The following is a 12,143-nucleotide window of genomic DNA, read 5'->3' as shown; positions in this document are numbered from 1 at the left end:
TTTCTGCAGAGCCAGGAAAAGACCCAGGAGTCCTGGCTCCCACGAGCCAGCAGACTACACGCCTTGCCAATGCTTCATTTTGTGGGGCCCGTGCAATGAGTCATGGGATGCTTCGGGCATTAAGAAATTCAGAAGTGACTAGTGACTCCGGGAGCCTGACTTGGGACACCTTAAAGGGCCCTGATTTCTAGACAATGCCAAGGTCCCACCCTCTGAAAACCACAGCCCCTTTCGGTATCTCAAACTGGGCACCAAAAAAATCACTAGCCACTCGTAAAAAGCTTGACCTTAAGGCCTGACTCTCTGCTACTCTTCTCCTTCGACAGGCACTGGCAGCTGTGCAAAGTGAGTGTAGAACACAACCATGCTGATTCATATCACACTAACCCAATATAAACAACTGCAAATGGGGCCAAGCCAGGGAGAATTGCATCCTACATTTTTTTCCCTCTTTCTTTTTGGTACTTGTAACAAGCACAGAGAACCCATCTCTTCTTTTCTGATTTTGCCCTTTGCTGTGTCAAACCAACCACTCCCTACATAGAGAATAAGGGTGTGATGTTAATGATATAATCTGTAAGCGTGTAGATCACTGTTGCAACCACTCATATATTTGCAGCAGATATTGTACAAAGGTTGTCGTGCGAGGTGTCTATGGGAAGGTTATGATTTGCTGGGTATGATTATGCTATCTGTACCATTTTTGTAGTTGAAGTTATGAATATTGGCTCTGTACTTGTATATCAATATGATTTGATTCCAAGTAGCCTCAGTAAAGCATTTGGTCAGATTCTTGAGAAAGGAATTTTCAACTTAAGTGCCCAATCAAGAAACATTTAACTGACAATGGATTTTGGGAGAGGCCCATCCACATCTAAGCTTTCCTGGAAACGTTGAAACTAACATGTAAACAATGGCGTTGGCCTGCAAACGGAGTCAAGCATGGACATGTGACTTGCCCATGTGACTCCAGACTCCATCTTGCTGCTGGGATTTTCCACAGTAAGAACAAAGAGGTGTTCTTCCACGGGCAGAGAATATAAAAAGGCCCTGAAAACTCCTCCATCTTTCTTCAATCCTGCTTCAGACCTCTGGAGGAACTTTGCTACAGTCTGAAGCTTTGAACAAAGGGCTGAATGGATGTACTCCAGAGACTTGATTTGTGCCTGCAGTTTATTCCATCACTACTACAAGCCTAAACCAAGAACTTTGCCATTACTGTATGTCATTGGTTCCATTTAACCAATTCTAGCTCTCATCTCTATCTTTTTCCTTTTATGAATAAACCTTTAGATTTTAAATTCTAAAGGATTGGCAACAGCGTGATTTGTGGCTAAGATTTGATTTGTATATTGACCTGGGTCTGGGGTTTAGTCCTTTGGGATCGAGAGAACCTTTTTTCTTTGACTGGGGTATTGGTTTGCATAACCATTCATCCCCATAACGAGTGGCACTGGTGGTGATCCTGGGAAACTGGAGTGTCTAAGGAGATTGCTTGTGTGACTTGTGGTTAGCCAGTGGGGTGAGACCGAAGTCTTTTCCATTTGGCTGGTTTGGTTTGGGAACCCCACCCTTGGGCTGTGACTGCCCTGTTTTAAGCACTTTGTCCTGAATTGGTACTTCCAGTGGGGCCCCACCAGAACCGGCATCGTTACAAAGGGAAACAGACAGTAAAAGAGTTTTGCCCTTATCCAGTGCTTCCCAACCTAGATTTCAAAGCGTTTTACAAACCTCAGTTAATGGAACCCGAGAAAATCCCCAGGAGCAGAGTTTGACTCACCCTATTTTACAGAAGCAAAACTAAGGCACAGAGATATTCAGCAACTTGTCTAAGCCCATACAGCAAATTAGTGACATACCTGGGAATAGAGCTTAAGGCTGGAAGGGACCCACCAGATCTTCTAGTCTGAGCCCCTGTGTTTCATAGGCCACAACTGCCATCCAAGCACCCCAGGATTTCTGACTCTTACTCCCCTTTACTTTAACCACTAGACCACTCTCCCTTCCAAAACCAGGCACAGAAACCAGGAATCCTGACGCACAGGTCCTCTGCCCTAACCACCAGTCAAACACTCCGAATCCGCGTTCGCGCTACAAGATTAAATTCTGTACCTCATTGTTTTAAGAGGAATAAACTGGCAACACTTGGTAATAAGTAGCAAAAAATCATTATGCATTGCGATACCATCAAACCCTTTTGGTATTACTGCAGATGTGTGCTCCAATCCTATTGTAATTTATGTTTTTTGGTACTGATTATCTGAGAGATTAAGGGATTAGCAGAGCTGGAAAACGACTCCACAATACCTTGGCAATTCCCATTTTAGACCTCAATACACCAGAGTCCCCTAAGACTAGCCAGCTCCGTTTGCCACCTTCCAAACCCACGCCCGCCTTCTGGGGAAATTTAAAATAACTTACTGTGTAGATTTGATTGGCCCTCGTGTTTGACGAGACTCCTCAGTCAAATGCACGAGCCCCTCAGGAGCGATCCTGACTTCTCCCCACACCGAATGGGTTTTCTCTGCTAATTAATTTGAAGTTCCTACAGAGGCACTTGCCCTCAAATAGAAATTCTCTTGCCGGCATCAGCAAGGCTAGGGCAGGTGTGCGGGACTGAGTCACTTCCAAGTTGCTGAGAGAGCACGGCATGGAACATCTGGAATAAAAATTGGGGCCTCTGTGTATGTGTGTGTGTGTATATATAAATAATATACCCGGGCATTCACAAGATGCCAGGAGACACTTAACATAAAACTGTTCCTTCTTCTTCTGCTTATATTTTGGCTACGTGATGAGATTTCCCCAGACACAGTTGTATCTCTGTCCCTTTCCGGCCAGGCTCTTTGACGACATATTGTATCGTGCCGATGCCTGTGGAAAACACTAGTTTAGGGGCCTGATCCGAAGCCCATTGAAGTCAATGGTAAGAATCCTCTTGCAGTAAGACAGTTGTGTCTTAGGGCACGGAGCACAGGGCCAGGGAGAGGTCAGTGTGCTTGCGTTCTATCCCCGGCTCTACCACTCTGTGACTCAGTCTCCCCACCAGGGACAACAGTGCTCAAAGAGCTTTGAGAGCCATGAAGGGCAAGTTGCAGTCGCCTGAAGCAGGCCAAAATCAGTGCAGAACACGACCCCCGCGGCTCTTTGCACTGATGTAACTGACTGCATGTGGTGACGGGCGACAGGGAACCAGGCCTCTTGGGCTCTCTCCCTGGCTCTGCCACTGCCCAGCCGTGTGACCCTGGGTGAGTCACTTCCCCCGTCTGGTCTATGGTGTGTGGGGGAGGAGAGCGAGGGGGGGGAGATTAACACTGAATTAGCCACACCAGTGCAAGCCCCTCCAGTGTAAACACGCTGCACTGATGCTACTGAGCCCGAGAAGTGACTGGGAGTTCGAGCCTGTCCTGCTACATCGCTGTCCTGGCACCAGTGAAGATTTCCCTCGTCAGGACGGTACCAGATACCAGGGCGCGGGGTATGAAGGGGCTCATGCCTGGGGCACTGACGGCTCAGCGTGATGCTGGGTTTGCCCTCCTCTCACAGAACCTCTAGGGCCCCCTGAAGCGAAGAGCGGGCCAAGAACAGTCCCCACTGTAGCTCCGCAGGCCTGCTCTCCTCCCACCCCAGGACTCCCCATCAGGCGAGACTGACAGCAGTACATGGGCCCCCTGTTGTGGGAGGGGCGGGAGGGGGCTGGGCACTACGGGAAGCCTTGTCAGCTGTCAGTCTCTCTTTAAAACACTGCAGACAAAAAAGCGGGCAGACACCCCTCTGCGAAGGCAGCAGGCAGGTCACTGACACTCCGGCAGCCGAAAGAGGAATTATTCATGAACGCCGGGTGGGGGAGCCTTAAAAGACACACACAACAAAAGTTTGGGGGTGTGAGTGGAGGGGGAGGGCGGTGTGAGTGGCAGGGTGTGTGTGTGTGAGATTCCAGCCGGTGCCCCACTGCAGTGCATGCCTGGTGCAGCCCCGGGGCCGGGAGGCGGCTGGTGAATTGGTACCGGAACTGGTGGAACGCAGCAAACAGCTGGGCCAGGGCCACCTGAGAACCATGTGCCCAACGCTACCGAGTCACAACGCTCGGCTGCAAAGGGGACCAGCGCTGTGGGAAACCAACCCAGATTATAAAACCCATATTCTCTGCCGGTTTCAATCAGCGTCACTCCACTGACTGGGGATCTGGCCCATAGTTCTTTAGGAGCTAACAACCTGGGTGTCTCCCTATTGCCAGTGGTAGTCAGCCTTAGCCAGACTACGTTCCTGTGGAACAACAGAAAACTTTTGGGGATCCCTCCATGAGTTTCAAGGACCCCTCCCCCAGCTAGCCCTAAACACAGGGTGAGGCTAAAGAAACCGCGAGCAGGGTGGGAGCGAGGATGCTGAGCAGAGGCACATGAAGGCAGACTGCTTCCATCAGGGGTCCGAGCAAGGGAGATGGCAAGAAAGTTCATGGGAACGGGCGTCTTGGAGGACCGTGGGAGGGACTGGAGGCCCATCGGGTACTGATTCCTGTGCGTGTCCGTGGCTGCACGTTCTCACTGCAGTTATCTCGGGTTAGCAACACGCAGGATGCGCTAACTCGGGGTCTGCCCAGTAGCTCGGGGCGTGAGGGCTGCTTTATTGTGGGGGAAGGATAGCGACATGAGTGTGTGAATGTGGAACGGGTTAAAGGCAAAACCCATGTTTGAACCCACGTGAAGTCTGCAGTGAAGACGAGGCCTGAGCCCTGGTCTACACTTAGCTACGCCACTCGGAGGGGTGGAAGATTCACACCCCTGCGAGCTGTAGGTAAGCTGGCCTGACTCCCAGTCTAGACGTGGCCAGGTCCGCCACCGCTCGGGGAGGTGAATTACCGACATCGTCGGAAAAACCCCTTCCGGCGCTGAAGGAAGCTTCAGCTGCGTCACTGTAGCCCTTGTGGTGTAAACGTGCCTGGGGCCTCTCTTCTCTACGGCACGGAGAGGCCGAGCTACACGCACTGACCTCCATCGCTAGGGCCTTACTGCCTCGAAGGAGCCCGTGCTGGGGACCAGGAGGGAGTTCACTCTCCGTGGCTCATTTAGTCCGTGGTCTCTCTACCACGTCTGTCCACCAGGAACAGCCAGTGAGCGCTGAATGCAATGGTGGATACTGCGACCCGGCCCCTGTGCCGCGGGGAGCTAGGCTGAGACCCATCAAACTCATCCCATGGGGGCCACCGAACCACACACACTGTTACTGATTGGGAAGTGGGGGTGGAACTGTCAGGGAAGACCGGGGGGGGGGGCGTCAAAGGGTGGGACTGAGCCCCCAGAGCTGTTTACACACAGGCCAGGAGCTCTGCCCCAGATCCAAGCACTCCCAAGTCTGGGGAGGTTCGAAATTTGGATCCGGACCCAGATCTGAATTTTGCAAGTGGCCTCCCAGCTTTATAATGGGCCTGAACCAAAGCCCCAGGCCTCTGCCCCCCATACCCTGGAGTATGAAATCTCTCCTCCTGCCTCTCCCTGCAGTATCTGAGCTGCAGGAGCCGGACCTGGTTCTGAATTTTGCATCTCCACTCTCCGCATCTCCCTGAGGGCGGGGTCCCCCACCCCCGCGCTGTGCCCCGGGGTGCGCATGGTGGGAGGCGCAGGAAGGTGGCCGCTCTGCGGCGTCTGGTTAAAGAGCCTCCGTTTCAGAGGAAAATTCATACCCCCCCCCCCCCCCATCGACAAATCGCTTCCCCTCTCGTTGCGGGGAGATGCAGCCGCATCTCCATTTAGATGGAGATGGCCCGGTAGACAAACAGAGCCCTACAGGGTCTCTAAGTGGTAATTCAGCGCTGTGGGATGGGCTTCTTTCTCCAAGCCCCTGGCCTGCTAGTGAGCCAAGCACACACTGCTGTGTGTGTAATACAGCCAGGCAGGGGGAGGGAGAGGGGCTGCATGCCAATGGAGGCCAGTCAGTGGGAGGGTTTAAAGGGAGAGGTCCCCCTCCCTCTCATAGGGCAGGGTGTGGGGGAGATGTTGGCCCAGCAGTCAGCCTGCGGCAGGAGGCGAGTGGAGCTCTCCTGGCTGGCCCTGCTGTCTGCACAAATATGTGTCTGGCTGATTTATGTGTGTCGTGGAAATCCAGGCAGTGGCAGGGGTCAGTTCTATGGGGCAGCAGGGAGACACAACACACACACACTCTCTGACACACACACTCTCTTGTTGCTGCGTGCCCACATCCACACACAGAGTCACTCACTCTGACACTCAGAGGCATATACACCCCTATTCTCTCCCTCCGATGCGCACACACAGGTATACACACACACACACACACACACACACACACACACATAGACTCTTGCACATGCTCATGCACAATGCGCACACACACAGACTACGCACACGCTCAGACCTGCACACACACAGGCACATGCACATGCTTGTACACAATGCGCGCACTCAGACACACAGGAGTGCACACACACACCATAACTCTCGCTCTCTCTGGCATGCACACACTCAGGCATTTTCAAGCTCTGCAACTCAGACAACTAGAAAATGTAAGTGAAAGCTGAGGTTCTTGTGAAAATCTCATGACTCCAGGAGGTGGGGCTTTAAGGAAAGCACCAAACACTGTGCAACTATTGATAGACTGGCAAGATAGTTGGCGACACTGCGATTCCCACAGCCTTGGCAGGGTAAGAAAAAATGAAATGTACAGACAGTGACAGGGATACGTGTGTGTGTGTGTGTGTGTGTGTGTGTGTGTGTGTGTGTGTGTGTGTGTGTGTGTGTGTGTGAAATAAGAAAGAAAAACACTGATGCACCAGGAAACATAGCGGGGGATTCAAGAGGATGACACAAAAGACATGCAGTCATCACAAAGGGAAGAAGGGAATGAAAAAAAAGGAGGAAGGAGAGAACAAATGGAGAGCAGGAAAGGGGAAGGCTGGTCCCTGAATATTACTGAAGAAGCTCTCTTGCAGTCTTTAAGCTACTATACACCTCATTACTCGCTTCATAAGCACTCTGATCACACAGTGAAATACGCTAATTAAGGAGAAGGGTTTTCTCTCTCTCTCTTCTCTCCTTTTCCGATTCAGTCGTGCCAGCCCTGCCCCTGGCAAGGTAACATTTTAAAATGTAAAATTAATACCGAGGGCCGTGATTCACTGGGCACCAATTTTCAAATGCGCACACACAATAAAGGGAAAAAACCACCTCTCCTCTCCTCCCTTTGTTTTTTGGTAAGGAATTTATTTATTTATTTTTATGATTGTTATTAAAGCAGAAAGAAAGAAAGAAAGAAAACAGGATTATCAGGGGAATAATTATTATTATGGGTCTTTTGGGGAACCCCCCAACTAACTAGGAAGGCCTTTGCTGGATGAAAAACTGCTGAATTAGAACCGATCAGCTGTGATAAATGGGGGGGCGGATGAGAGGATTTGATGGCTATGGGGGGGGGGAGGGAGTGAAAGGTTTAGCCTTCGGCTCTGAGGTGGAGGTGATGAAATCGCCAAGTGATAATAACAGTAATCCCTGGCTCTTATCGAGAGCTTTTCATCCGCGGAGCTCAAAGGGCGTCGCAAAGCAACTCAGTAGCATGATCCTCATTTTTACAGAGGGGGAAACTGAGGCACGGAGAGGGGGCCATGGCTTGACGAAGGCCATCCTGCGGCTGGCTCTGAGGAGTGGGGGTCCCCTGTGCCTGCGCAAAGATCCTTTGATTTCAATGAGGCACCACACTGGCAGAGCTGGCAGCAGGAGCGGGGCCCCCTGCAATCTGATCCATTTGGCCGGACCTCTGTGTGGGCTCCCAGAGGGTTCAAAGGGCTGACGAAGGCTCCAGGACTGGGAGCCAGGCTTAGCCAAGGATATTCCCCCCCCGACCCCCCCGACATTGGTTTCTTGCCATTTCAAGGCTTTAAAAACGAAAAAGAGTCGTGCCCCAACCTTAGAAACCAGCGAAGGGGCTGCTCATTGCTGGGGGACGTGTCACTCGGCGCTGAGGAGGCAGACGGTGCACCTGCTCCGTCACACAACACGTTCGGTTGCTGGAGAGGTGAATGCACGGGGCGGGGGGCTGCTCTTTCTCTCTTCCCCGTGGCTCTCTGGTGTTTGGACAATGTAGCAAGAACCACCCCCGGGACTGGTGTTGCTCACTAATAACACTTGGCTTCTCTAGCACGCTCCACACACAGGACTCAACACACGTTACAAACGGGGGTGTCACTCTGCACATTTTACAGAGGGCGAAGCGGTGGCACGGACCGGGGAAGGGACTGGCCCAACATCACCCGGCAGAGCTGGGAATTCGGCCCAGGCCCCCTGACTCCCAGGGCCATACCCATTAGGCTATGCTGCCTTCCCCTACTGCACTTTATAAGATTATGAGGAGGAGGATCTATTAGATGTATTACGGTGGTGCATAACTACCCCAATCACAGACCAGGACCCCACTGTGCTAGGTGCAAAGGAAGATGGTACCGGCCTCAAAGAGCTGAGATAATCAAGAGAGGGAAAGGAAGGATCATTATCCCCATGCTACAGATGGGGAGACGGAGGCCCGGAGAGGTGGAATGACTTGCCAAGGGTCACACAGGGCATCCAAACCCAGATCCCCTAATTCCCATGCCAGTGCCCTCCTTTCTCTCCAATATTAGAATGAGACGCACCCTGAGAAGGAAGGACCCCATCCAGCAGCATGCAGTAGAATTATATTAAATGGGGCAATGAGCGGTCTGGAGCGGGCAGGGTGGATTTGAGGGATCAGTGAGAGAGGTTGTTTGTCCTGGACTAACAGTGAGAAGGAGACTCTCTGCTCGTTTGCGTAGGTAGCCAAAGGCTAATCCCTCCCTGGATTCCCCTCGCCCTGCTTCTCTCGGGACCCATTTGCCAAACGCTCCCCCCAGCAGGAGGCCTTCTGCCCTGATTAGTACCATGCTGTGTATTTTGGGCAAAGGAGGGGCCACTTGGGGGTCTTAAAGGGACCCAACTGCATTTGGAGTGAGGTGGCCAAAGAGGGAGCAAACCAGTAGTTGCTCCATCCTCAGTGAGTTGTAATAGAGTCTGAGCGAGGGAAAGGACAGAGGCATCTGCCCACAGGCATCTGATCACAGAATCACAGGAATGTTGGGCTGGAAGGGACCTCAGGAGGTCAGCGCGTCCAGCCCCCTGCGCTGACGCAGGACCAGGTAACTCTAGACCAGCCCTGACCGGGGTTGTCCAACCTGGGCCTAAAAATCTCCGGTGACAGGAATTCCACAACCTCCCTTCGAAGCCTGTTCCAGAGCCCCCTTATTCCTAACATCGAACTGAAATCTTCCTTGCTATAGATTAAGCCCATTGCTTCTAGTCCTACCGACAGCGGCCATGGAGACCTCACCGTCCTCTTGATAACAGCCCTCAATGTATGTGCAGATGGTTATCAGGTCCCTCCTCAGTCTTCTTTGCTCAAGACTGAACATGCCCAGTTTTTTTAAACCTTTCCTCCAAGCCCAGGTTCTCTGATCCTTTGATCATTTTTGTTGCTCTCCTCCGAACTTCTCCAATTTTCCACATCTTTCCTGAAGCACGGCACCCAGACCTGGGCACAGGATTCTGGCTGAGCCTCACCAGAGCGGGAGGACAGTCGCCTCCCGTGTCTGACATACGACACCCCTGTTAACACACCCCAGAATGATATTAGCCTTTTTCCCACCTGCATCCCACTGTTGCCTCAGATTCAATTTGTGATCCACGAGGAGCCCCTTTTCCGCAGTACCACCACCTAGCCAGTTCGTCCCCAGTTTGTAGCTGTGCGTTTGATTCTTCCTTTCCTAAGTGTAGTAATTTGCACTTGTCTTTATGAACGTTTAACCGTTAGTCGGCTGCATGCATGTAATGTCTGCCCTGCGCGCCGCTCCCCCCTCCACGCCGCAGGAGAGAGAAAAGGTGAATCTCTGAAACTTCCCAGCGCTCGGCAAGCTCTGTCCTTTCCCTCGCTCAGACTCTATTCATGTCTCTTACAACACCCCGAACTAGGATTACATTTCAGTGTAGCCAACAGATAGCTGCCCGATAACATTCTTCCCCGCCTTGTATAGCCTGTATCTTGCAGCTGGGATCTGAGCCTGAAACCGCACTGACAACAGACAGCCCATTGTCTGGTTCTCCACACGAGCAGGTCAGTGGCACGGAGCCCTCGGTTGCTGGATTGGTTTTTTTTTCCCTTTGCACATTCACATTCCAGGGTGCAGCCCCCCGCTCCCCCCCCCCAGGGAAAGGGAACCCAGGGGCAGGCACACAGGGCCTGCGTCTCGCCTGGGGAGTCCAGGGGAAGGGCAGCACCACAATCAGAAGCTGCCCCTGAGGCTGCAAGCGGGCTGGTGCCCCCCCACCTGCAGATCTCTCCCAGCCACGCTGCCCCCAGCCACAGCTGAGTTGGAAGGACCCCGCTGCATGGAATAGCATCAAAGGCCTTCTTGGTCCCTTCTGCTAAGACAGGGCACATGGTGTGTGGAGGGGCAGTTCATGCCACATCAGATGATGCTTTCAGTGCCCACTAGACGCTGGATTGAGACCACCCTCCCCCCCCAACCTGTCACCAGATGAGAACGGTTCCTAGTCACTCCTACATGGGCAGGAGCTGGGGCAGTGATTCAGAGGTGAGACACCATCCCAACTATCCTGAGCCACCCCGTCCTGATCTTGGCACCCTGTTTCCATTTACTCACAGCAGGCATCTGGGACGGCCACATTTGGCCCGCAGAAGGGATCTGGTCAGCCATTGTTCCCCTAACCCCTGCCTACACTGGGAGACACTTTCTGTAGCAAACTCTTTGACTTCCAAAAGGCACAAAAACTCAGGACTCTTGGCTTCTAGTTCTGGTTCTGTCATTGCCTTGGGCAGGTCATCCCGCTCTGTGCCTCAGTTTCCCCATTCTGCAAAACAGGAATAATATCTCCCAACCTCATACGGATATAAATCCTGCCAGCGCTCCATACGACAGCGAGGAAGAGCGAAAGGATGATCTAAGCCCTATACGTTAGGCATAAAAACGAGGCCTTTTCTATCAATCAGGACATCACACAACCCATTCCCCCACCCCCCTTATACTTTTTATTACCTGACCTGGTCTCTGCTGCTGTTAGCTATTGACTTCTGACATCCCTTCGCAGAAATAAAAGCCCGCGGTTTGCCACGCCATGTACACGCTAGGTTGCATATAACCCATGTGCACTTCTGACTTACACCTGCCCCTGCTCCCTACGCCCATGTGTTGCGTTTGGCCCTTCGGATGTCTCTCTTGAGGCTTTTTCTCACAGAGGCTTTGGGGAGTGATGCCCTTGCAGTGTGTGAATCAGCCAGCAGGGGGAGTGCCACACCCTGTCTTTCTCTCCCTGACTTTAAGGTCATCTGGGTTCCAAATGCCCCCCCCAGGTCTGAACCCTGCGCCGAACCTGGGTGCCCTGCCCGGCCTCTCATTGCCACTGATCCTGAGCATAGCAGCGGCTGTGGGTTACGGGACCCAGCCCCCCCCCCGGGGGGTGGAAGCCCTGGAAATCAGGTTCGCTGATTTTCCAGCCATGGAAGGACAACCAAATGTGGGCGTTTCCATCCCATTCCAGCACGATCCCTGTCAGGTCCCGACATCTAACATACTGCCCTACCGATTTCATAGGCAACTGCCAGTCATCCGGTCCCAATGCAGTCCTGTGGCAGTGGGGGCATTCAAGCCAAGTCCCTGCTCTAACTTTGAACCCAGAGGGGTTCCAGGGTGGGAACAGCCAGGATCTCCCAAGACTAATGGGGCAAAGCTGGGGTGGGGACTGACAGAGGCAGCTGCCCAGCCTGTTCTCCTGCAGCTCGCTCCTTTCTTCTCAGGGACCGCGAACGGGGCCAAAGAACGCTGTACTTCTGGCTCAACACAGCAAAGAGAGCCTCTTTCCAGTGCTCCTGCGTCTGGCTTCCAGATGTCAGCTGGGCTTCAGGAGTATTTGTTTTACAGCAGCGTCTAGAGGCTGCAACTGAGATCAGGCCCCCAGGGTGCTAGGCACCCACCATGCACGACTAGGAGATAGTCCCTGCCCTAATGAGCTTGCGATCTAGATAAAGGATGGGTTATCCCCATTTTACAGATGGGAAGTGGAGGCACAGAGAGGCTCAAGGTCACGCAGGAAATCTGTGACAGAGCTGGG

General features: G+C 52.6%; 1 protein-coding gene across 1 annotated transcript in view; it reads right to left on the bottom strand.

Moving 5' to 3' along the window:
- Positions 1-12,143, bottom strand: part of EFNA2 (ephrin A2) — a 150,875-nt gene that overhangs the window by 30,144 nt on the left and 108,588 nt on the right. The gene's annotated exons all lie outside the window — the stretch shown is intronic.

This window comes from Chrysemys picta, chromosome 25 (genome assembly GCF_011386835.1).
Source record: "Chrysemys picta bellii isolate R12L10 chromosome 25, ASM1138683v2, whole genome shotgun sequence".
Lineage (NCBI taxonomy): Eukaryota > Metazoa > Chordata > Testudines > Emydidae > Chrysemys > Chrysemys picta.
Note: the sequence above shows the minus strand (reverse complement) of the source record. Positions and strands in the feature narration are given on the sequence as shown.